General features: G+C 31.1%; 1 protein-coding gene across 1 annotated transcript in view; it reads left to right on the top strand.

The window, feature by feature from the left end:
* The first annotated feature begins 143 nt into the window (after window positions 1-143).
* Window positions 144-27,368, top strand: part of LOC100169547 (alpha-2Db adrenergic receptor-like) — a 141,596-nt gene continuing 114,371 nt past the window's right edge. The window contains 1 exon segment of the mRNA XM_029488801.1: window positions 144-1,039. The gene's annotated coding sequence lies outside the window, so the exon portion shown is untranslated.

The raw sequence follows: 27,368 nt of genomic DNA, 5'->3' as shown, positions 1-27,368 counted from the left end.
TCCACACAGGGACTCTACGCACTCACACAAACTTACGCGCATAAAAACTCACTCGCACACATGCAAACTTACGCGCGCGCGCGCACACACACGGTCACGTACTTACGCTCACACGCACACACAAACACACACGGTGGACTCTGTTCTTGCCGCGCGGAGCGTATAACGCGTACAGTAGTAGTTATGGTATTAGTTCGCGTTCAGCCGAACAGCCGTGCGGTAGTGTGCGCCTCGCCGTCGCCGTCGTCGCCGCAGCCACGGTCGTCCAAGTCGAATCGGAAGTCGACTTCCGTACCATAGTACGGCGACCGTCCGTAGTAATATAATAATTATTGTGCGCGAGTGCAGTCCCATACGGCATATTATTTATGTCTCGATAGGTTGATGATCATCGCACCTATACCGTAACCGCGGTTTCGTTCACTCGTCGCACACACTCCGTGCCCGTCCGTTGGACCGTGGTTCTCCGATAAAATATATGTCACAGGGGCGAGTGTACCCGACAGTGTGATTTTTGTCGTATATATTATAATATATTGTTTTATTGTACGTCGTGCAAAGCGATAACAGTAATATTATGCGTGTGATCCTTCGTCGAACGTCCGTATCACAACATTGAACGCCGTCTGTGATAACAGTAAAAACAACAGCGATAATAACAGCGAAAATAAAACTGACAGTAACAACGATAACGGCGATAATAATACGATGCCGGCCGTTCGCCGCCACGGTCGTGGCGTCCACCGCCGTCCGGTCCGGTACCGTCGTCCGGTGGTAGCCATAGACGTGGCCACGGAGGTAACGTCATCAGCTATCGGTGCAGGAAGAGTTATAGTAGCAGCAGCAGGAGGAGCAAGAGGAGCAGGAGGAGGTACTGTGGATATGCTCTGCTCTGCGATCGTGTTCGGCCCGATCGCTGTGTGACTTGCGTGTTCACCTGCAGTGACGATTCGACTGATTACACACACATACCCACACACCCACACTAAAATCGTCACTCGTATCGAAGGCCGAGCGTCGATTGCTCGGCACCACAAAGGTTAGTATGCGTTAAAATAATTAATTTTTTCGGGGGGAGGTTTAGGCGATGGGATGACTCCGATAATTGGAAATCGTGGTTCAGCAATAGTATGTATTATATGCCTAATGGTCAGCTAAATATTTCTAACGACCTTCGACGTATTTCCAATAAAAATATAAATAGGTAGGTAGGGACAAAAGTAGTATTGGGTAAATTTTAGCGGCAAAGTAACGTAGACGATATCGCGATATCGTAATAATTTATCAAATAAACGAATGTAAAAATAGTATAAATGATAAGACTGCGGATAAGTGAAAACGGTGTTACTGTTTACCAGGAACTCTCGCAACTATAAGTAGCTAACTGCGTTCATAAATATTGTTTTATTTATAGAGTAAAGAACTATAAAATGAACACCGTTATGTTATTATTATACGGATAATCTAATTGACCGATATAGAGTTTACGATTTCGTTGAGTGGACAGTATTCTGTAGTTGTGGCACACTATATGCACCTCCCCCCTAGCTATGTAGGTACACCATTGAGTGTCGAACGCGGAGACTCGTAACATGGTTACGCACTAACTCACTTCCAAAAATAAAATAAGAACAATCACTGCAGCTGCAATGATAATAATAACAATATCGTCTCGCGACCACTACGCCTCTTTGGTATTCCAATTAGGCCAAGTGTCGTAAATTATGACCGGTGCGCTGTTTTGACATTGTCATCCGATATGGTCACCCAGTCAGGGGTTGGCGGAGGGGTTGACGTTAATTTATTGTCGTCGTAATGAGTCAGACATCAAAATTAGCTAAACATTCTGCTCCCCCTCCCTACACCTTCCAACGAGTCAGCGCGCCTGCTAAATGTACCACATGAGGCGCCAAACGATTTGTCACAGTGAATTTCACGCAAATTTCACACACGACCTTCACCTAAAAAAAGCACACGCCAAATGAGGTGTTGGACCCATTTTTCAAAAAAAAATAAACACCGTCACTTGACGTCTAAACCTTATACTGGGTTGCTGCATGGGATCCCTTAAGAACTTTTTTCTCAGGTATACAACTCAAGTGCATTTCACTCGATATCCCACTTATTGTGTCTGGTCGTCGCGTGCAAATAAGCCATGTATATAACATAATAAGCCCGTGAATATAATATGTTTTATTATTATGTGTACTCGATTTCTGTTTTTATAGTAAATATTTTATATAAAAATAAAAAAAAAAGAAAAACATAAAAATTACGATTCGATATTTAATGTTCCGTTGGACCTCCGCCAGGCTCTTAATATACAAAATTAAACCAGTACGTGAAATTCGATTTCTTACCATTTATATTGTTTGTTGTCTTCTTAGCCAAATAATCAAAGTAAATAAAATGTCAAAACCATTTGCGAAAATGCATTATCAGTGGGGTATCCGTCTGTATTTCTAATAAAAATATTTTAAACGTCTTCTGAAATTTACTTCATCTCGGTTTCGTTCGTAACACGTGTAGGTACCTATTTTGATTTTCGAAACCAATGCTTGTATAATGGTGGGTTATTATTAAACTTGTTTACAAATAAACAGCTACTACTGAGCGTAAGACAGATTGCACAATCGTAATTAATGTCTAAAAAATTAACTCGGTGGATAATATTATTGAAAGGAGCAGAGTGAAAAAAAAATAATATCATAGCAGATTTATAAATACATATTTTATATGTATCTATTAAATACATAAATATTTCCTCAAATATTTCAGTATAGTTTAGTAATATTATGTCTACAACGAGTAGTGGATAAAATGATCGAGAAAAAAACTTTGAGCAGACTACAGTTAAACAGTTTTCAAATATGGATTCATAATAATAAGGATTATTAATTCAAAGGAAATCATTTTAGTTTAAAAAGATACCCAACTCATGTGATTTTTACTGGAGATGCTCGTTTTTTAAATGGCCTTTATTAGTTGCATTTACATAACTTCTCGGAAGTCATGTGTAGGAAATGCACACAATATACACATATATTGTACTGTATAAATATTGTATATAATATATATTTAACCTGTTTATAGGAATAATTTATTTCATCAAGTTTTCGAAAATTAAATCTAGAAACAAACATAATTATATAACACTGAGGGTTTACAAATTGGTAGGCCTACCTCCTCACGTGTTGTAGTCGTGGTTTTTTTTTATTATTGTTTAATTATGTTTAACGTACCGTATAATTAAAATTAGTGTTCTGCTAAGCCAATAGTGTATCTAACTTATACTTATTGTATAAACAGATTACGATTGTAAATATTTCTTATTATTTAAACGAAAAAAAATTTCAAAATAATATATATTTTAATATAAAATCTACCTAAATTGAATTTGAATAGTTATTGTGAGGAATATTGAAGTACTAGGCCATCTGGCATGCATCGAATTCGTTGAACAAATAAACTGACGAATAAATTAACGTGCAAATTCATTTGGAGCCGTTGTCATGTTACGGAATCTAGTGGAAGTTTTTGGGTGCTTTGTGAATTATTTGATATCAGTATAACCTGAATGTTTAAAGTCATCCAAGTATGTCCATTGTTTAGTTAAAACAACATTCACCGAAGACGAATATTTTCCCTAGTAGGACCTGGTTTGTTCAACTAAGACCATATAGTATAGTAATGCTTCGTATTGTTTCATCGTATCTGGTATGTGTAAAGTTTGTCAGGAAAAAGTTAAATAATATCAAAAGAAATTGGGTAACTACACATGAGAATAATTAGTAGACCACCTAAACCGTTAGTCGTATCCAAGTTCTATTATACCCAACAGATATTTTTACTAAGCAGACAAAACACGATAACAATTTAATGTGTATTAAATTTATTATAAAATGTAATGTTACTTTTCATTAAGAAAACAGAACATTCTGATACAATACCTAGGAAGTGTACCTACTTTATAACATTTTTTTGTATAAATAAAATATGATTATGTCTTTGAAATATTCATCGATGCGCACAACTCGATGATGGCTATATTATAATATAAGTATGTCACGGCTTTGTAATTATTTGTAATACGATATTCATAAGTCTATCGATTATGTATAGAGGTAAAACGTTCTATGTTGCTTCTATAAGGTTAAATCTAACGATACGAGTTTTGTATTGCTTTTTATTATATCGAACTTTGAAGGCCATTTGTGAGCTTTTTGTGCAACCAATCGTAAAAATGGTAATTCAAAACTTAGTTAAGGCGAAAAGACTTTTGTATTATTAGAGATGTGTGTGAGAAAAATCCACTTAGATAATATTTTAAGGCATTTTCCAGATTGTGTTCGTTAATTTCAACAAAATTAAAATTGTATTTTCTATTTATAATAACTTAACAACTAAAAACAACGTAAATATAATCAGATAAACAAATGTTGAGTTATATTTAACTTTTATTTTAAAAGCACATAACTTCTAAAATATATTTCAAAATAAATTATCTAATTCAGTATTAATTGTTGTATACACATATTATTTTTAATTAAATGTAATACATTATGTAAAAGTGTGTTTGATTTTTAACAACCTAAAATTGTTAAACTTTTCGTTTGGAATTATTTTGATGACTTAAAAATTAAACTGATGTAATATTTCTAAAGATACAAATAAGGTTGAAATAATTCCGAGCACAAATAAGCTATCATAATAAAACAATATGATTGGTTCAAACCTTGAGCAATTATAACACAATAATGATTGTTGCTTAGGTAGACAAAAACAGTGTTTAAGAAATGCTGATTTTTAAATTGTTTGAATAATAACATTTTAATGAATTCATTCGTAGTTATTTATACTATTATACCTATGCAAAATATAATGCTGGTGTAAAACAATTGTTTATATATCCTTTATTCAATCATCTCGTTACACAATAGGATCATAATTTATAGTAATGGCAGTACAATAATGTAAGATAATGTTTATCCAATATCTTTGAAAATAATCCAATGTCGATTTGGTGTTGCTATGCATGATATTAATTAAAATTTCATTGTATTTTCGGAATTTCAGAAAGGTTGTATAAACTTCAATCAAAACCTGTTTTAGTATTCCGGGTGGTCCTATAAAATAAGAAACATGGTTATAATTTAATATTATTTATGACGGGAACACGAATTCATGGAACGGTATATACTGATATAATATAACAGTACAATACTACATGTATATAATGTAATATATATATATATATTGTATATAGGTAGTATAATGGTACATATTATATATACATACACACACAGTGACGACACAATCACAGAGATGCCGTCGTGGTACGATTCGATGGATATGGTATAGAGAAAGGAAAAAAAGAGTAGTAAGTACACAATGAGAAATAATATATTTTTTGCAATTTCCGTCTCTGCAGCGTTTGGAAGTGAGCAATTTCCGGAAATCTTAGCATAAAAATGAAAATGTAGGCGCATGTACACGATTGCATTATAATACGTCTCTGGAATTGAATTAAAACCCACCTGCAGCAGGCAACAACAACGAAATAAAACTGCAATAACATATTAACCGTTCGTTTTCCCCGTAACGGTCAGTTATTATGTGTCGGGCTCTCTTCATTGCCGCCGTGTATAGTGACGGCGAGATATCTATGACGTTTGAACGGGATTGGCCGTGATCATCCTTCTTCTTTCTCAGTCATTCAAAAAGCCGTTACTGTTTCCACGTCTTGTCGTTTGTCTGGTGTAAGTCATTTTTTTATTTTGTTTTTCACAAGGAGTGTCTATCAGAAGACATTGTAGTAGATGGTTCATTGTCTGTGTTTCGTCGTATTCGCAGTAGGTATATATTTTTTTCTTCTCGAAAATGTTCCATTTTTTTGAGTGTGGTTTCGCATCGCCTGACACCTTGAGCGGTTTAATACACCTTCCACTCTCCCCCCGCCCACAAACCGCTACATTTACAGTTCATTCCTTTATGTAGTTCTCTTTTTATTTCGCTCGTGGTATTTCGTATTTTTTCTTTTTCCATGTTCTGTTAGCTTGCCTCGGTGAGATATAGATATGTAGTGGTCAGATCTTGCGAGAGAAGAAGCTTTTTCTGGATTTAAAAATTATTTATATATACAATACAATATAATTTACGTTGTATTGCTGCCAGCCAAACGACTGCTGCAACAATCACCTGGCTCGTATTTTGCAGTGAGATCGAACGACGGTTTTACGGTCGTACAGCTATGATATTATCGGGAACCAACGGCGGCGGCGGTGCATATTTGATTATAACGCGGCGTCACGTGTATGCAATATTAATGTCTCCGCGTCGTCGGTAGGGTTTGAGTGTATCGTTATTGCACCCGTCCGCCATGCCTCGCGCACACAGTGCGTACTGCTTATTAATAACAATATTATTATTACGATGATTATAATGATAGTACGACGTTTTCTTCGTATCGTTTCTCGTCCTCAATAATAATAGTAATAACATCATATAACAACATATAATATTATAACTATCTACGGTGTACTATAACCTCTTTCTCGTTCACGGTTTATATAATATTTTCGTTCTTTGCTCCAACGTGTGGCGTGCGCTTGTGTTATAATAATGATCTACTGAGGGCTGTACTATATTATTATTATTATTATCATCATCATCGTCATCGTAATAATATTACGGCGTGTGCTTCGACAACAACGACGACGACGGCGACTCCCCAGGATCGGGTTGACCGGACGTCGAGCGCGGGGTAGGAGAATAGACCGGAATCGAAGAAGTCATCGTCGTCGACGGTGGCGGCGGCGGAGGCAGACTAAGGGGATGGTGTACACATTGTCGGGGGTGGGTGGGAGGGGGTGGCCGGCCGTATGTGTCGGGAGGGGCCAAAAGTCATTTATACACTGATCCCCTTCGCCTATATGCGCCCGCATTAGTCATGCGCCACCGGCTTTTCGAGTTTTCCTCACACACACACACAGACACACACGCATTGAAATATAAGTACGCACTTGCTTACACACACATCGACACGCGCGTTCCGCCGCTGTGCCGATGCGAGAAAACTTTACCGACGACGACGTGCCATCGCGTCGCGACGACCCGACCCGACCGCACTTTTACCGACCACCGGGCGTCGACGACGAAGACGACGACGATAACTATGATATAATACTATGTTCAAAATAATAATAATATAATATTATAGAATAATAATATGTACCGAGGCCGTTTCTTATAATATAGAATCGTGCGAACCCGACGACGAGGAAACTGTAATAGACATAGTACTACGTCGGCCTGGACCCTCGCCCATATATTATTATAATATATTATTATTGTAATAATTGGTATAACTGCGTGAACGACGGTAATTATAACGTCCGAGTAACTGCCTATAAATAATTATAGGTCGGTATTACCGTGCGTAAACAATAATCATGACGTACGATTAACTATCAATGACTCGATCGATGATTACTGGTAGGTACAAGACAAAAATATATTATAATATTATGGACTCCGCGGATATTACTAATTGCATCATACGCGGGGAGGAACACGTCTTGCTTTCCGACATTTTCGACGTCTAAACTCCAAACTTCGACCATTCCCGAACGTTAAAGTTTTAGTCACTCGGATGGATGTAGTATATGTATAAAAAAACATACACACACAAATAACGCTCATCTCGTTAAACGGCTAGGTCTTTGGTCGTTGACACGCACTCGAACGCACGGCCTCACGCACGCACGAATACGCTCGCATTTATAGTATTGTTATTATCAAACTTTGTGCAACTTTATTATTGACGAATGGTCTGCTCCATACGATATCGAACGTATCGCTCGAGATTTCCACTAGAAATATGACGCTATACTGCGCCCGCTTTCGGACGGTTCGTAATCGAAATAATATAACTTTGTTATGTTATTATTATATAGCATTATTATTCGCGCGATTCTCCGCCGCAGTTCTCCATCGCCGTGCAGCCTCACCAAACTCTGAACCACAGTATGTATAATACATTATTATTAAACGCAGTGTAGTACACTTCTCGGAGTAGTACAATTATTATGTATATACATACATATTTTAAACATCGTGTTGTGTCAACAAAATGTTTAGTCGTTAGGAATACAACTGACGACAAACAATATTATAATATAAACGAAACTATAGTGTTGTAGTACCATCGACGACGTAGATAGCAACTACAACATTGTCCCCGTGACATAACGCAGCGTTTCTCTTGTTCGCCGGTCGCGATTTAGATTTCATTTGAATTTGGAATTTGTTACAATTCAACTTAACATAATATTATGATAATAATTTTCACGAAATCGTTTTAATCTGTCCGTAAGTACATTTCTGTTGTTCAGTTTTATAAAGCTTTTGTAATCCCACAAATCAAACATTTTGTATGAAATATAAATTTTGATTAAAAAAAAATGTAACTTCTATAGAATCGTTTAAGTTAAAGTTTTTTTTAACCGAAGTCTTCAACTTGATAAAATATATTTAAAGGCGATTTCTCTACATTATTTAAGATACCTACCATAGTATTGTAATCATAAAGGCGTTTTAAAAATAATAAAAAATATATCCGTCTATAGGTATCATAGTATACTTTCTCGTCTTATTATAATAATGTTCTTTAAGTTTTGAAGATAAAATTAATTCTCAAAACGTTTAATAACATGTTATTCACATATTATGTGAATTAATGTTATAATATTATATTTGATCAATGAGGTAAGTATTACATATTAGTATACCTGGATACTTTTAATGTAAAATAGCATTAAACGTTTTCCGGGTTTCCTAAATTGTTCAAAGAGAAAATAGTTTTACTGAAATATTTTTGGCAGCAACATGAAAATGTACTCTGTACTGAGAGAAAAATATTTGATACATACCAGAATTTACAAAAACAAAATATTTTAAAATAACATGATTATGGAAATTTTTTTGTAACAAAAATAAGAAAAAATATTTCAAACCATTCATTTATATTGTATAATAATAAAAAAAATCAATACATAAAATAAAAGTAATTTATTCAGCTAATAGATAATTTCAAAAAACCCATGTTTACGTATGATATTATTATAATAATATACATAATATTATATTAAAACCGTTTCAGAGTCATATAGAATATTAGGTAGGTACGTGATAAATCATTGTCTGTAAAAATGAAACAGTTAACTAAATTTTTTTGTTAATATTCAATAACTTGTTTTTCATCATAATTCCATACGACACGTTATGTGCAAATAAAGGCTTACAAATGTATTAAACACAAATATTGGCTAATATTGTACTACTATATTCCAAGTATTTAAGTCAGTATATCTATATAAATTGTAAATAAAATTAATTCAAAACATAATACCTATAGTATTATGATTCTCGGGGCCGGATAGACCAGTTGGACATTTGAGAAAATCTCGAAGGGCAGCTAATATTTTGGACTGGTTGGAGACAATGGCCATAATGCCACATTAAGATTTTTATGACAGCTATATAATGGTATACTGTCAACAATAATGTGATAAAGTTATTATTATTTATTAATATTAAAAATTGACCAATATGGGTCACTTTAGGAAATCATGGGACGGTAAAAAAATATTTCTTGAAGGACCGAGATTACTCATTCCAGCCCCGATGATTCTTAAATTATATTTTTAAATAATTTTATAATATTTAGAATTTAGATAAAATAACTATATTATGGTAGGACACTAGGATGTGTTTGTACTGTTGTAAAACTTGAATATCACTAATTCTAATAACTAACCATGTTCATAAGTTGTACATAAAAATAAAATATGGCAATGTAAATGTCAATTAAACTATGAATACTTATACAAACCATAATATTATTATTCAGTTCCGAGTAATAAATTTCAAATTCAAATAAAATACCAAAAACTGTAACTTTTGATTAGTAGAAACATAAGTCAATAGCTAATATAAATGGATTCTTGTAAACTCGGTGTTTTCATTCCGATGAAATTGACGGTATAACCAAGATATTGGACCACAAGAAAGAGTTATGATAATATTAAAATAAACTCAGCTACTCAGCTATTAATTATTACACAGGCAATTGAAAGACGAAAGACAAAATTCCCCAAAACACATAAACCATATTTAGCAATGGTTAAATGACAAATATAAAGTATTTAGTTGAGCAATAAATAATAATTAATATTATATATAAAGTACCTAGTTACATGACAAATACTAAATATTGCTAAAAATTAAACAAAAATCATAATTACGTGTACCAATGTATTATATTTTGCAAGTCACTAAAATCAATGTAGTTCACACACAATATCAAAAAAGTGTCAAACAGTTGTACAATACGATAGTTTGTTACTCATTTTTTCTTCATAATATAATATCTGAGTTTAATAATTATATCAACTTTATAGAGTGACCTTTTTAAATAAATCGTTATTAGAGGTATTTTCATCCGTTAACCACAGATTTGTTCATTAACTTTGTATATAATCCTTAACCACCTTTAGAATATTTAAGCCTATTATACGATCGTCTATTAGCTACCTCTACTGTATAATATAGGTATAAATTGTATTGGTTTCTGCAATAAAACTTAAGCACAAGAAAATATATTTACTTTTTAAAATTTTTTTTTTATTCTCCTATAGATTTTCCTACTAGAAACTCCTTATTTGTTATACTATACACGGATAACATATTACGTGTAACGCGAATATTGACAGAATATCTCTTAAGTAGGAAATGCAGTCATGTAGTCAAAACAATATTATATTATGTTGATAAAATAATGTATTGGGTATGTAATGTATATACATATAATTTTATAATAAAAGTCAAACCATATATTATATTTATTTTTTTAATGCACACGACTAACATCATAAATCATTATATTATAACAGCTATTATTACCTTTATATATAATATTAAAATTTAAAAATGTACAATCGTGCATGTAAAAACGAAAGGTGAACTTTCGAGAACGTTATGACTTATGATAATAATATTATGAAAACTTGACGATTAAAATTAAATCATTCGTATTTCAGTAGGTTATCAACGGTTCAAGAACAGTTTTTAAAATCGAATATTAAAAATTACAATGCTTGAAGTTTAAAAAAAGAAATTAAAAGTAAAACTCTTCTATTTTTTAATAACAATGGCATAGGTAGTGCTGTAGATAACAGTTGTAGTGAGTAGTCTATAGACTATGCAATACTTATATTAAAATAGTGTAAAAAGTTTTAGTCAGGAAAATTAAAACTTAACTAAAAGTACATCGTATAAGGAAAGCTGTACCAATATAACATTGTAACCATTTCTATACATACGTATATAATGCCTGCCTTATTATTTTCAATGACAAAATCTACTTGAATTTTTATTTTTATCTCGATAAACCCAAAAACAATTCTTAGCATTACTTGTTTTATATTAAGTTTATTTTTATGAGTATTTACTGTATTTGACTCTGGTATTGGTTTTCTTTATATAATTATTGTACAAAATGTATTTATGGTCAAGCACACTTTAAACATAAATCGGTTAACACTGCAATGGTATCAATATACATATTAATTTGTCTTTTTACATACTTCATCTATTTTTTAATCATCCAAGAAGTTTGGTTATCTTAGACGTTTACCCTTATCAAGTTGTAACTATGTTGAACTGACCAATTACCTAATATTTAAGATTCCTCACTAAAAAAAAATATTTTACGTTATAGTTCAATATTGTATTTTATTGTTTTAATATTTTTCAACGTTTCATTTAATTACTCAGAGTTTTTAATAAAAATTATGCATTATTCTTTATTATTGTATATTTGTATTAGGTAGTGTATTACCGAGGGAACCAGAAATATATTTATTTTTTTAACCATAAAATGTCATCTCACACTCAGACTGTTGAGCGTCTGTAGAGGTTGAAGAAAACCATAATCATTATAAGGCATTTCGGAATTCATAGGCCACTGGTCAACACTGATCTACGATTTTTTAGAGTTTATATGAGGGTAAAAACATAAAAGAAGGCGACACGTTGATAGATATCATAGTAATTTTTCACTAAAAAATCACACTACTTGGGTAATTTATCTCTATTTACTTTTTTGATATTGTGATTTTTAATTATTTTTTTACGCATTTATATTATAATATATTCATTATTCTTGTACAATAGTACATAATATAATAACGCAGATAAGATAAGATAAAATAAAAGGATAGTAAACAAGGAAAAATTATTATTACATGTCCAGTCTTTTTTTATTCGTGGGGCATGTAACACACAAGTACTCATTTGTATGCATCTATAGTACGGTTAATATCGTGAATGCTCAATCATGTGGTTCACTATGTTTATGGGCTTACATTTTTTCTAATATTTTTCCAACGAAGTCTATTATTGTCCAGAAAATTAAAAATTAAAAATATCTTTTTGGTTTTTTATGCCACTGTTTATTTTTTAATTCATTGTATATGATAAGAACTCCAGAGCATTTGGTGTAACGTCGTATCTGTGTGTGTCTATGGAAAATATAAAAATGATTCAATAAATTACAGTGGACATGTTTTAAAACAATAACCAAAGCTACAAAAGACAAAAATATTGTTGGATTCGATATGACGTGTGAAACAACCTAATTTGTACATGTTTTGTAATATTGCAGTTAAATACTATTTTTATCAATGTTTTTTTTTTTTTTTTAAATGGATCCAAGTACATGATCAAATTTATTTTTAAAATAACTCTATCCCTTTTATATACTAAATATCCCTTCTGACGCTTTATGATATTATATTTTCGACAAAGAATCGTAGCAATTTGTATATATTTTGATATAAGCAGGAACATAAAAAATTAAGGTTAAAACTCTTTCAAATCCTGTAATCCACCTCAGTGCTCAAACTGTCAGTCTTCAGAACGCGTGGGATTCAATTGTATACATATCTTGACTATGTACACGGGTATAGGTCATTTTGACAGTTTCTTTAAAAAAAATGCTTCACACACCATTTTAAGTATTTAATGCTATTCTTAGACTTTTTGCATCACTAAATGTTTTGGATATAATATTAGTGAATGATTTTTATTTTTGTTTTAACACGTCTTAAGTGAATTATTAGTTAATTAGGTATAACAATATATTTTTATGCCGCGATTGATTTTTAAAGTATAAATATACATACATCTAGCCATCTACGTAGTTTAGTATAAAATAAAACAAATATCATATTTATAATATTATAATGTATTATACATAAATTAATATTTTTCTTTTGTCGAGTTAGGGTCATGGTTTGAAAATCATATTTGATTTTTATTTTTATTAAAAAGTATTTAACATATTATTATATTTTTTATTTTAATTTCGCTATAAATATGAATATCTATATAGAATGGTGATTAACATAAACAACTTAAGATTGTAATTTAAACTGTAAATTCAATTTTGGTAAATAACATTTTACAAAAGAAAATACTTATAATACTTTGAGATTTTTTAGCTACATATAATAATAATTCACCTATCACGATAAAAAATTACTTTATTATTTATTAAAAATTATTTTTAAAAATAATATCTTGATTCTCACGACCTCACATAAAAAATTGGTATAAACACTAAAGTTAAGAATTTTGATATTTAAAACGATTGTGTACCGATAGTAAACCACTACCCTTTTCCATTTCTTTATGGTTATCTCAAATATAGAATTTTAAATTGTCTAACCCAAATTTTTAATGAAATAATTTTATAGTTCCATTGGATGCATTCATCTATGGTGCTCTGATTATAATTTTTAAAACAATATCAATATTTATAGATCATACAAATAAAGTACCAGCATATAATATAGTATTAATGAAAAAAAATATGATAAATTGCTGATTTTCAGTTGTTAATCATTTGTTATTTATTAAATTGCAAGTGCAAATTATGTCCATTTCAATAAAATTATATAACAAATTGAAATTCGATAAATCAACATTAATTTTTATATAAGAGTTAAAATTTTTATTTTTGTTTTGGTACACCACAAATTTGTGGTTGAAACAAAAATTATGTTTAAAGTTTGAGATGTGTCAACAATAATTAGACTTGAAAAAAAAAAATTAAAAAATAATATTAAATCTTTGATCAACTTAATTAATGATAATTAGTTATTGCCGTGGCTATATCCCATATTCAACATAAGTTAAAATATTTTTGAAAGAATTTGATTCTTGGTTCCAATTCGTATTTTGTTTTTTTTTTCAACCAAATAAAACCTAACGAAAATTCCGAAATGTTGTAAAACGCAACGAAATGGCGTTCTGTATGTACATTATTTTGTTATTTGATAGTAAAACAATGTCGTATTCCAGGTAATCGTTTCTACATACACGAACAAATATATAACAATAAATTATAATTAAATCTACCAAATTTGCATTGTAGTGTGAACGGTGTATGGCTATAGCGACGAAATTCGGTAGTCGAAAAATGTTTTGCTGATTACGGACAATATTGATGCAATATATTTATACATGCGAGTTTGGCTTCGTGTGAAAGCGAGTTGACATGCTATAATAATAATAATAATTTTAGTACAGATAATTAGTAGTATGGTATAGTGGAAAAACGTAACACGACAGTTATGATGACTCCGCACTGTTGCTTTAGTACATTATTATATAATATGCTCGGTGCGTTTCTGCCTCCAACCCTAACACAAACACCCCCAGACGTATTCTAAATATACATGTGAATATAGTATTATTGTATAATATGATTACACACCCAAACCCATCCACCCACTCACCCACCTACACTAACACACACACGCAAAGTACCTTCATCCACTTCCTCTGTCCGGAGTGTGAGATATTATATTAATAATAATAATAACGATAGCGATAGCGATAATAATAATAATAAAATGGCACGCGGTATTATATTATTATTATATAGGAAGGAATCGACACCCATAATACTTTACGACGACGGTTGGGCGTTAAAGATTTCCTACGCCGCCGCCGCCGCCGCCAATAATAATTATCGGCATTTAGTTGCGGAGTTTGCCGCCACCGTAATTATAATCATTCAATAAACCACCGAGCAAATATTTCCCGACCCGAACGCCTCGTCGCCGACACCCGTTTGCCCTGCGCGCGTCGCGTCATTCAGCAGCCATCCAGAACGATTGAAATTCTTGTGGTCCGGTCGGTTCAAAGCAATATTCCCGTCGCAGTCAACCGAGTCACCGTAACAGGCGGCGGCGGCAATACCGTACCCGTTTCCCAGAGTTTGCGTACACGACACTCGTCGCAGAAATAGCAATCGCCGTGCCCGCGCCCAAGGTCGGTGTCAGACGTCACGTGTGCTGCACCGGGGGATGAGACGATATTATTATCGTTCTTTTTTTATCCTCAATATATTATAGTGATTAACGTCTCATAAACATCGGCAAGACCGATTTCGTTAACGACGTCACAGATTTCGACCTCTGGTAAAACATAATAATATGGCATAGGATTGTTTCTAAATGACGAAAACTAACCGGACACCGGGTCGTGGCACACATTTTGTGTTTACGCATATTGTGGACTAGCGGTTTTGTTTTTAAAGAATTACAATTGCATTATAATAATATCGTAGGTGTAATAATAATTTACAACAATATATTTATAAGTTCTAACTAATTATTAAAAAAAAAATATAATATGTTCTATAGTTTTTTAAACAAATAAGATACTTTATTATTGTTTATTGAGAGAGAAGAAATGACTTATATGTCTCTCGAAATCAAATCAAATGGAATAACAGATCATTCAAGAATGAGTACACATTTTGTAAACCAACATAATATGTATACATAGTATTATTATTGAGGTAGAACCACCGATGTGTTAAATACAAAAATGAGTCATACAAAAATAATATTTACCCCGAGTATCCATCTTATGTTCAATAAGTAATATATACCATGTTATATTGTTATATACTATAATATTATGTACAATCATCAACTTATACATAAAATGTATTATCTGCGGTTGTGCTCTTAAATAGATTACAATAATATTATACAACATTACTTTAATATTTGTATCAAGAAAAGTGGGTAGACAATGCAATTATACGCATATATTATGTGATACGACCCAGTAGTTCAGATAATTTTCGTTCGGATCGGGTAGTCCCGGTTAGTACTTATAAGTACACCTATATACTATATAGTATATTTATATACATTGATATATAGAAATTTTCATCTACACGGTTTTTCCGAGCAACTAGTGAATACAAATTAATACTATTTCAATGCAATAGCAGTAAGGGTTAGGGTATAGGAAGGTACTCGACCGTGCTCAGTAGTGGAGTGGTTTACAATAATTTAATATTGTCTGAAAAAAAAAAACTATTTTACTATTGTAGCCCAAAGCTTACTGTAATTGCAGTTGAACTATATAACGAACGGTCGTCAGACGATGATTTGAATTCTACCGAAAAGTGTGTGTGTGTGTGTGTGTGTGTGTGTGTGTGTGTGTGTGTGACGAAAATGAGAAAATCCCCCCTCGTTATCCCGTGATCAAACCGCCTGACCGCCACCGGAGGTGGTTTTCCAGCACGTCATGCGTTTTTCGTGTCGGTCGTCGAGTTTTTCCGGATTCGCCGGCGCCGACGAGACCGACACCGGCACAGTGGTCTGCGCACATGCACCACAGTGGTCGTCGCGTTCGTCCCGTCACCATTCGACCCACTTTTATTTATATTTTCTCATCATGCGCTTCACCACGCCATCCCACCCGGAAACTTATGAATCTTGACGTTTCGAAATCATTTCCATCCCGCCGACGACCCGTGATGATGCGTGCCATTAAAACGGTTTACAGTCGCAGACCACCGTCAATGGTCGATTTCCAAAGTCACTGTGTTATATTAGTGTGCACCTTTATATGACGCCACGCCGCCGCTAAATGGGTCAGTGCCGTCGTTAGGAATGAAAACGATCGAACGATACTTTTTTTTTTTCCAGAGGGGCGGTATAGCTTTAAAATGGGCTCACATCACATAAAAACATAAACACACACACACTCGCATAATAATATACTATCTGATACTTTGTATACGTATACAATACAACTGTGCTACTGTTGTTGTATTATGCATACACACATATACCTGCGTGTTGTTATATTCAAAACGAAATCAACAAAACCATTTGAAAACAAACGCGTATTTTGTTAGACCAAATTATCCCGAAACACCGATTAAAATTTAGTACACCCGGGCCACGGGCCGGGTGGTCGTAATAGGTTTATAATTTATTATTATAGTAGTCAATTACCGAAGAAATCACCTTACGCTAAAATCAATACCGCACGTGTACGGTTTGCTGTTGTCGAACTAAAAAAATCAATAAATAAATAAATAAAAATGAGTTTGATTAAATTCGTTTATAGCTCTGCAACGTACCCCGAACGTATAATATACGTTATTATGTCTCTTTGGTGGAATGTAGGTATATAATGTAATGTGTTGTTGTCGTATAAAGGAGTAAAAAAAAAAAAAAAACAACTCACTCCGACAATATCGAGAGAATGTTATATTCGGCTGTTACAATAATAACAATAATAATATATACATCGGTATAAAACCAATACGGTAACGTTTATTGCGTACGCTATGTTTTGTTTTATTTTCAATTTATGTGTTGAAATTTCGATTTTTCGTTCGCTTTAGTTTCGTTTACAGTTTACACTAAATGCGTCTATCGCTGCTATCCTTTTTAGACTCCGACATCATAATATCGTGTTGCCAAAATGTTATTTTATTGCAATGTAACACACGCTGCCGAATAAAAATTAATGTCCATTCCGTCCCAGAAGTCTGACGGAAACTGGTATGAATTACAAGCAAGTGAATGATTGCACATTTTTTTTTACTAATACAATTTAAGATAAGATTAAATATCGATGGGCTATATCGATTCGATCAAAAACCTTAAATAAGAAATAATATTATATAAACGAATATACTTTTATTTTTTGCATTTTAACAATAAATAATCTTATTTTTTAGAATTATTTTACTGATTAATGCGATGTTATAAAATCAAAAAAAAAAAAATTACATTCCATAGTAGGTAGATTCTGATAACGTGTTATACAAATGAAGAATAGCAAAAGTGATAAACTTTTTTATCCTCATTATTAGGTTAAAGGAATCAAAGTTGTCAAATACTTCAAAAGTCTTATGTCACGATGAACAACGAAAAATAAAGTAAACACGTAAAAAAAATACGCTTTTAAAGAAATTTTATTCGATTCTGTTTCGTATGATTACCTTATACGCAATGGTTGCTTCAAATAAACGTTATTTTTTGGATTAAATTTGTTTACCCACTAGTTGTATTAAAGTTAAATAAAAATACAATCCAAGTATATATATATTTAATTTTCATAACTTTAATTTATTTTTTGAATCTCAAGTAAGAGTTTAGTTATTGTATCTCAAATTAATAATGATAAAAGAGGTATTCAGTGAATTAGTAATAGGAAATAATTTTCGCTGTTGGAGATTACAGTACCTAAATTATCACAAACATATGAAAATGAATAAATCATTTTTAATCACCAAAATATAATACTACTATATTATATTAATTGCATACTCTATTATCACTTTATTTTTAGATTGATGATAACAATTATTATAAGAACACATTTGTGACTGATGCCAACCACATCGCCATACCTGCAGTCCACTTATAATATTATTATGTTTTGAAATCCGTTAATTTGAATTCATATTTCATAAACCCAATAAACAGCTTAGGTAAAATAAATTATTCATGTAATCCTGTATAATATTCTATTAGATTATTATGTATATATTATAAAAATAACAAGTTTACACAACTCTATCCCAGGTGTCTCATTAGACGTTCAAGGTAGTCGTTTACAAAGTCGCTATTTCGCGTAAAATAATCACGTAGAACTTTTTAGTGGGTGAGGGCTACCTACTAAAGGAAAGTCCTAAAAATTCCAACTATAGTGTCTTACGCGAGGAAAGAGTAGTTTCTTTGCGAAAAGTTGCCAGAGTATGCATTATAATGTTTAATGTATAGGATTCTCCAACAACAATTACGGCATAAACATACCAAGTACGCTTATACAATGTTTCTAAAATAGTTGTATTTATTCGAGCACAAAAGCCGTCGGTGTCTAGGTATATGTTTGCTGATTTTAAAATTTGGTAACCAAATGAATCTAGACCAACATTTTTGCACCAAAACGACTTGCTAGTACTTGCTTTATGTAAACATAATTAAAATATAAACACTGTAAACTAAAATAACGGCATCTAGTTTCTTAAAAGTATTATAACTGACGATGGGTGACTAAATTTAAATACAATTAACATAGATGTAATTTTTCCCTCCAACAATTAAAGTGCAAATTCGTTTTAAAAGTCAAGCGATAAATATTATAATGGTGAAAATATTCATCAAAATAATAATAAAGTGTACGTGATAACTGCAATGTAAACTTCTGAAATGTGTAGAAATTAGATTTTTCTTATAGGTGGACATTACTTACTCAACGTTTGTTATGAATTTAAATTCTGTTTGGTTTTTGGTATCGACTTTAGAACATGTGCAATAATTATTGTACTGTTCATTTCATTTTGGTTTGTAGAATGTTGTATAAAAATATATGTTTTAGATATTTTGGTTTTAGTGTTGCATAGGTACAATATTAGTTGGGTTTTTTAAATTACTATTTTTTTAACGGATCATGAGCGTAACAGCCCACTGCAGATGTTGTGCTGTCCCATTAATTTAGAAATAATAAAAATAAAACAGACACGTCTAACGATGTTAGATGCAAAGATTGATGAAATGTTTGTACTTCGTTATTATCTTCCCTGGGGCCTATTATTACAATGAACCAAAATAGATTAACTATTCGAAAATACAAATGTCTTGATCGAAATCCATCAGTCATCGTGGTACAACAACACACTAAACAAGTGTCAACAATTAACCATTTTTTTTTTTTTTTGGACAGTTTTCAAGAAAAACAAAGTTACTGAAAAAAACTAAGCAGTATACCTCCCAACATGTCACGTCAGTCGAGCGTGAAAACGACAGTGACCGCTTTCTTTCTGTTTGTGGTTGAACGTTTTCGGTTGAGACGGTGGTGAAAATTGGTCGTCAATGAAACGTTTCTAATAGTTAACGAATACCACTTTTTACAAGACGTGAACGGTGATGAATCACTTTATTTTCGTTCAGTATTAATTGTAAAATAATATCATATTGGTATTTTTATTGAAACTGTTTCGCTTAAAGTACCTACCTATCTAGTATATTATTATGGAACCATTGCCGATTTGGTAAGCTATCTAAGTTGATACTGTACAAACATCCACGGAACATAAGTTTTGTGTAGCTGAACTTGGATTATAGATTATTAAAAATCATAAGAAAAGTAGAGCATAACAGTAGTAAATTGTAATCTCAAAATATTTTTTTAACATTAAGATCTAATCCCATTTTATTTTATTTAAATCTAATATTTTTGGCACTTTTTATAATAATATAAAATATACATTCTTAATAGCAGTGTTTATATATTTCTAACGCTAAATTGCATGCACATTATTATATGTTAAACAGTTAGGTATTTGTTGTGTGATCATCATTCGTTTTGATGCTTTAAATCCTCATGAACAAAAATAGTCAGTGGACTGAAAACAATTTATGCAATATTACGGTATACAGTAGTCTAGAACGCGCAGATGGTTATGAATCCAATTTTTATAAAATGTATCGAATCCGGGATAAGTGTCACCTGCGTAGAAAAAAATGGTCGATATCCAATAGCAAATGGCAGTATTTGACGTATTACATTTTTTATATTCGTAACAAAAATGTTCATATATTAATATCAAAGCGTTGTTTATTGATTGTTTATACGTTCATTGTACAAAGCTATATAGGTGAAAATACATTTTTCAACGAATACATTTAATAATTTTTATTGTTTTTCACCTCATTTAAATCAAGTGTAAAAAACTGATTGTAAATTATTATTATATATTTCTGAAATACTATACCATACCGTACCATACCATATAAATACTCAATATAAACAAAACAAATATAAATTATATTATATACCTAGGTATTTAATCGATTTACTAATGATATCCGATTCCCGAGGCTAAATATTTTACCTTTCAAGTTGATTAGGCGTTAATATAAATTTATATTTATCGTATCTATATTTTAATTAGCAACTGCCATTACCATGAAATGTTCGCTATACAGTTAGTCGAAAAGCCCGCCCATTGTAGATCTAGCAAGTATATTATATTTAAAATTCACTCGTCTCGACCTAACGCAATCGTCCCCATAGTTTATTTCATTGTTTATCCGACTGTCATTTCGTCCGTAACTGTGACTTTAATCTCGTCCATCGTATCCTTAGAATGACATGACACCATGACTTTGATTTTGATTTGGTCATGTATTAAAGAAAATGTAACGCCTTGTGATATTATGTCAAAAAAACGAAATTCAGTAAAATTTAATGTTGACACAAATAAACAGTACCTAAATAATTAAAAATAAGTGATTAAAGTTAAAACAAAATATTACTTTTGAGATGTATGTTCGACGGGAACAACATTTTCTGCAATAAAAATAAACCAGGGCCACCTTTGAAATATAAAGTGTATTTTAAGTACAACATTACGTCGAGAAAAGTGTTTATACGTTGAATTAAATGGATTTATACCGTTGGTATTAAGTTTATAGGATAATGAAACCCATTCATTGTATTTAAATCCTACACTAAGCCTAAATTATATTTATCCTAGGTCAACTAATGTCGAGCAATATCTACTAGAACATATTTTACTGTATTATTATAAGAATTACATTGGTTAAATTTGAAAACGATTTATTTTTAATATATTTAAATTGTATTCATTCAACATAATATAACAACTATTAATCACAATTACAGGTACTTAGGTAACTAAAAATAATAATATTATGCATGTCGTTTTTGAATTACTATAAAACAAAATTGATGAAAATAATCAGTGTGAAATTCTTGATAACCAGCCACACACCACGTGAGCTATTATTAACATAAATCTGCAAATATTAAAACTGCACGGTGTAATATGATTGAATATTGATGAAATCAATAATATTTTATTAATAATTACAATTAATTGAAAACTATGGGTACTTTTTTTTATACAGTACCAATTAATTTGACTGTATAATCAATATTGTATACAATATACATATTGTCGCTGATACAAATAATAATATTATTATTAGTAAACTTATTGTGTCCAAACAATTATTGAGAAAAAAACTGTGGCATAGTGATATTAGGTATATCATGCTGTATTAAATAAATATTTAATATCATAAGTTTCTGAAGTAGTTCAATTTTAGATAGTGATATAATATGGTTTTCAAGCGAAGTTCTTGCAGCTTATATTTTGTTTTTTTTACAAACCATGAAACCAACGTAGAAGATATTTAACTAGCGTGATCAATATTCTGTTGATCAGATAAGTATAGATAATATTATATAAAGTATGAATCATTATCGAACGTTAGTTTGAAATGAACTAAAGTTGATTCATAATACCTATCTGATTAAACGTCAACGGCAAAGTTTTTTTTTATTTTTTTTTAGTAAGGTACACTTTGATTATTAGAAAAATCTGGTGAGTATAAAATCAAGATGAGTTATACTAGATTTGAAATATGCTAGAGATTTTTTTATTTTACCATTAAAACAACAATATGGTGGTTTGGGTCGGTAGTAAAATGCTTTATTTGTGTAGCTAAAACATTTGTGTACTTAAAGCGCATTAATGTGAAAGGATTTTAAAACAACGAAAGTGTCGGTTTTAAATTGAAATTATCTTGAATTTAGTACCTATTCAATATTTCAATGTTTTTAAAAGTCGTTGCTGCCTTCTCTTTATTGGATAATCTTTAAGATAAATAATTTCTGTTTATTTTTTGTTAGTTTTTAAAACTGCTCTTGTATTTACCGTTACTGAGATTAATTTTGCAAGTGTTGCTCTATATTTTCAAACATGAGAAACATGGGTCATTTACAGCACGATTCACGTTGTGAAAATGTGAAATGGGTATACACAGCAATACTGAGGTATTACCGTAGTATTGTCAGTTTCGACATGGGCAATTAGACGCCATTTATAAGGTTTTTCTACTTTTATCTTTATGTGTAGAATACTAGTTGCAAAAATCGTATATTATGTGTTTAATATTTTCTTATTTTACAAGGTCACCGAAAAAAATAAATACGCAGAGAGGACTAAATCCTCTTACTATAATAGTCGGTATATCATACATTCATACCAACTGGTTTTATCCTAAATCTCCCTAATTATAAAAGATGGATGATGGTGTTTTGATTTCCGTATCGTTGGGTACTTTATAAATTCATCAAAAGTTAAGAGAATATGAGATTGAATGTCACATAGTATGTTATTACTCAATTTAGATACACAGTTACAGACATGCCCCTTATATATGCTGGGAATCCTTTATCTGTTTTAATAAACATTATCTTATTAAATGTATTTTTTGTTAATTAGGTAGTGATACAATATTTGATTTGATAGACTCACATATTACAATATTATGATATTGTATTCCCGATGGGGTTGTTGTACAAGATTTCGTTTAGTTGTAATCGTGTTCCACAGAAATAAGTTCAGAGATACAAGACTCTGCGGTTATGTTTAAAAAAATATAACTATTGTATAATAGTATTTTTTCCCTGCAGAAACTAAGTTTAAATACACATAATATTATTTAGATACGTTTATAATTAAGTTAACACCATACCACAAAACCGACAAGCTAATTTCTCATTGTGATATAATTAATATAAATATTAGATTTTTAGCTTAAAAATATAATATATTATATTTAAGTTCATTTTAATCAATTCAATGTTATCGAGTAAGCAAAAAATCATTTTTTTTTAACATGATAAGCATCATGACGATGCACCATAGAAATAGCCTTTGGCTATATAGTAATTTAAATAATAAATATCGTATAGTATAATATTACATTTATCGATACGATATTATTAATTATCGTACTCAAAATACTACAAATATTAACCCAGACAGCATTTTGTAACGATAATATTATAATAGTATTATAATTACGTAAAACTAATATTATTCGTGATTATAATGTTATAATAATATTATTGAACAAAAAATTGCTGTCTGGGAATGTATCTTGTATTTTTGTATGCGATGAATTCAAACTTCATAATCTCATTTAGCTCAGATTAATATTTTTAATTTCTAAGGTTAAATTGGAATTTCAATTAATGAAATATTCAGTGTGCCATATGTTTCATGATTTTAGTTATTACAATATTTATGGAAAACTCTTCAGCCGAAAATGTTTTTTCAAAGTCATAAATCTTTGTGGGCGAGAGTACCATCAGCAGTGGCACCCGTTCTCGTTTTCTTGGCCGCACTATATACAACGTCCGCTCGTCCCCCAATACTTCATATTTCCATACCACGACCATTGTTCTATGTAAGTTCAGGCAACAAGAAACAAGTTTATGCGCGCAAGTTATGCGGCTCAAATTTCTCGGGCGTTAATCAAATTTCCACGTCTCGCCACTGAATACCGCTTGCTTCGTATAGTATACCACGCAGTCCTTGCTATCTCTGCGGTTCTCATGGTTTTTAATTGGGTTAATTGTTTCGACAAAATGTTCAACGCCGACCGCGAATACTATGGAATCGTATTTACACAACCGAACTTCGATGAGCAAGGTATTATAGTTATAAAAAAAGCTTTTTTGAACGGCTAATTTGTTTTTTACATGGATAAATATATAATGACTTATGGCTGAAATTCGTAAGAAGATTTTTTTGTTGCAACTGATAATTTTGTCAGTATGCTTATAGAAAATGTAAACACCTACTAAATATTATATAAAAAGTCTATCGATACATAGTATTTTTTTACGCTAAACGAAATGCATTTTTGATTTTCTCGCAAATCAAATGACATGTTCACGATCTAATGCCTTATACAACGTGGGAAATGTTTATAATTTTCTTTTAAACGAGAACATGTTTTTCGGCTAGAGGTCTATCTGAAAACCATGAGACGCTTTTTTTTGTTACATTTGTTATCGGTTGCTATGGTGACATCATTTGTTACTACGACGAACGCGTAAATAATATTTAACGATAAACAAAAATATATTTTTTTGAATAGGTTAGGTTAGGTTGTAATTCAATAGACATGTTCACGAATAATTTTTTTTTTCCCAACGAGGGATAGGTTTATGAATTTCACTTATCACGTTTAATATAATAGTATTATATTATAATATATATTATTATAGACGTGCTCGTGTCTAGACATTATAATATAAAACTAGACCATAGTGGTATTAGCAGTGGTATTATTATACTGTTTTTTCATACTATAATGCCGTACTTCATTATGTCCGAATCACGGCCACGACGGTGTTATTAAAATGATTTCCTGTCTTCATTTGGTTAATTTTGGTATTTATCGCGCGAACAATATCTAATTTAGTCTTGACGCGTTTCCCGGCGCGCTGGCACAACCCGTTGGAATATAATCGCAGTCTATTATGTAGTAGCTCAAGTCCATGGGGGAATTCGTGAAGATGAACGATACTCAAATCATAAACCTTGGACAAAGGAAAACTTGTTTAAGTATTGTATCACGTAATTTAATCAAATTATAACGATGAAAAGCGGGACACAGATTACAGAATGTCTCTCGCATGCGTAATAAAATTTCAAAACGCATACAAAATAAATAAAACAATAAAGTAGAGCACTGATCAAAATGTGCAAATGCAACGTCATAATGATATACTACCTACAACTATCGCAGTTATTACGTTGCTTATGTTTTCTAGGAAAACACTTTGTACCATCATTGGTTATAATTAGTGTACTTACTATGCAAATATAATATTATATAAAACTGATATTCTCGTTATTTATTACGTTCTATATTCATATTATTCCTACGGGTTTTTCGCTATGGCAAATAATTACACCATTTCTCGCTATATCGACTCTAATTTGGATAACAGTTGTAACGACGTTCTTCAGAAAAATATTTTAAAAAAAAAAACACTTTAATGGTATACATCAGATAGAGTCCAATATCATATTATGTTTATTTTTATGTTTCATTTAATATCAATATTATATTACTTATAGTCGTAATTATGAAATAATTATAATTTCTAAAATATAATATAATTTGGTATACTTTTATCATAAGATATTATTTCATGTTACGTAATCAAGTAAATAATTTAAAGTTTTTCAATTTAAAAACTTTTAATTGCATAATGCAAAATATATTAATCAAAAACCGTTGATGTATTGTAATTGATTATTTACTGTATGGTTATTAACTGTGAGTCTTTAATCTTAACCCAATGAAAACGAAGCAGTTAACATGTTAAGTGGAGGGAAAACTTTTAGCACTGGTAGTAGGTTAAAGAAGCAATGCTTTCTTTTTATATAAACTTTGATTATATATCTGAACGGTCAATATTATATTATAATACAAAATATTTTTTTAACGAACCTCTTTTTGAATAGTATGCGGTTAAAAGTTTCAAAAAGTTATTTTAATAATTTATTATGATTTAAAGACTCATGTTAGAACGATATCTATGTAGTATGAAATATAAACCAACGTTTTCATTAAATTTAGATAAAAAATAAATTTATATTTCATCGGCTGTGTTGATTATAATATAATACTATTATATACCATTGCATTGTTCCAATAATACTGGATAATAATCATAATATGTATATGTATTACTACCTATAATATAGTATTAAATAAAATGGCTTAGTTTGGTATTTTCAAAAATACATTTTTTACAAACTAATATTGAATGATTATTAAAAAAAAAAAAATTATTAGCATATAATATTATTGTTTAAGAGTCGTGTTTATACTTTAATTTTAAGTATTAGTTGAGTTCAACTCTGTCCAAAATATTATAATAATTTTGGTTTTTTGTTATTTTTTTCAAAACATTGTTGAACAGTTTATGACACATATTTTCAACTTGAGTTATTTATTTTTGTTAAGTAGTAAGTTGAATAATTTCGTTAAATTATCAGGAATATTATACACAGAATTGGAATGAGTAATAAATATTATATAGCATGTACATACCTAAATATTATTGAGGAGGGGGGG

This window comes from Acyrthosiphon pisum, chromosome A1, assembly GCF_005508785.2.
Source record: "Acyrthosiphon pisum isolate AL4f chromosome A1, pea_aphid_22Mar2018_4r6ur, whole genome shotgun sequence".
Classification (NCBI taxonomy): Eukaryota; Metazoa; Arthropoda; class Insecta; order Hemiptera; family Aphididae; genus Acyrthosiphon; species Acyrthosiphon pisum.
This window is presented reverse-complemented; position numbering and strand designations above follow the sequence as displayed.